Below are 1,746 nucleotides of genomic sequence, written 5' to 3' on the forward strand. Positions count from 1 at the left end.
GTTGTATATACTGTAGTTATTTTGTTTTTTTAGTTAAATGAATTTTTTGAAAATAAAAAAAATGAATTAAGGAAATGGATTTATTTATTAGCGCAGCCTTATGATTTGACCTTACAGGTCTATGGTACATTTGCCTCCTTAATCTGATATAATCAGCCTTTTCATGGTTATTGTTCTATATTAACACCAATATGAATCTGTTTCTGTTCTGTGATTTCAGTGAGAAATAAACACATCCTGATGGTCTGGTGCTGTCTCAGACAGCAACAAGTATTTTACTTTAAGAAAAGTGTCACGAGGTTCATTCTGATGCCTAGTTTCATTCATTCATTATGTTTTTGTGTTTTATTGTATATTTTGAACTGCATTGACCTTGTGTTTGATTTACAATTTTAGAAATTAATTTCTTGATTTGATGTTTCAATTTTCGTTGCTTATGTGTAATTATGTTTTTCTGTTTCATTTGATTCTTTCCACCATTTTTATACTGTTAATGACTGTACAGCCCTTTGTGATTATATTTCTGTGAAAGGAGCTTTATAGATAAAACTTAGTTTGTCTGGGGTTTTTATGGGATCACATCAATAAAGGAGCAGTTTTTTAATGTTTTAAACAAACTTTGGACAAACATGTCTTTGTAAAGGTTGTCTGACACTTGGAAATATAACGATATTAAATCAGTGCTGATCAGATTACAACACAGAACCAGGACATTTTCCAGCAGTTGGTTTAAAAACTTATTTTTTTACCCATACCACACTAAAAACCTCACGTTTTGTTTATTTCCAGTAATTATTGTGTGAAAACGCACACAACATCACAGACAGTGCAGGTGKACTGAAGCAGCTGCTGCAGATCCAGCACAATGTACTTATTTGTGTTTTAGACAAACATATTTACTGTTGAAGAAGCTGAACGCCTGAAGTGAACAGCTCAAATCATTTTCAGTTTTTCTATCTTCAGATGTGGTGTTGTTCAAAACCTATCCAAGGCTACAGCCCTGACTGTCCAAGTCCAACTACACCAAGGATAAATAATGTTTCTATAAACCTGGTCCAAACTCTGGTACATCCATCATGAACATGGACACAGCTGCTCAGGAGGAGATGGTGCCGACAGCCTAGMATGCAGCTCTGGAAGCCGTGCACAAAACACTAAAGTGTGATTTATAAACACTGTTAGMTATGTGCCAAACTCAAACTGAACAGACGTGGTCAAAAACACACTAACACCTGTGAGACTGATAAACAGGGTTCCTACAGTTTAAGGCAAGTTCAATTTAAGACTTTTTAATGCCAAGTGAAATTAAATTTAAGACCAATTTCATAATAAACACAAATGACAATAAATAAATAAATGAAAACTGGCAGAAACTCATGAATCAACGTATTTTTGGTTGAAGTATTCAAATATTGTTAACAGACCGACTGTTTTTATCCATATCTAACTATAGCAGAAACGTTATTAGCGGTCAGTTTTAAACTTCATTTAATTTCAGGAAATCCTCTAACAACTTAAAATTTGTAGTTTTAGGACCCACATGGGGTCTTAACCCCAGCTTTCTGTAGATAACACCTTAAAGTGCCTGTGACATCAACTTTTTGTAAGAAAAGTGAAGGTATTTTTGAAAAGACAACATGAACATGTTTCAAATTTCACATTGCTCAGTTGTTGAGATATTTATATGTGAAATAACAGGAAGTGATGTCAAAGGGGAATGTCTACATGTGAATATTTAAAAAAATT

This window comes from Austrofundulus limnaeus, unplaced genomic scaffold, assembly GCF_001266775.1.
Source record: "Austrofundulus limnaeus strain Quisiro unplaced genomic scaffold, Austrofundulus_limnaeus-1.0 Scaffold926, whole genome shotgun sequence".
NCBI classification, from domain to species: domain Eukaryota; kingdom Metazoa; phylum Chordata; class Actinopteri; order Cyprinodontiformes; family Rivulidae; genus Austrofundulus; species Austrofundulus limnaeus.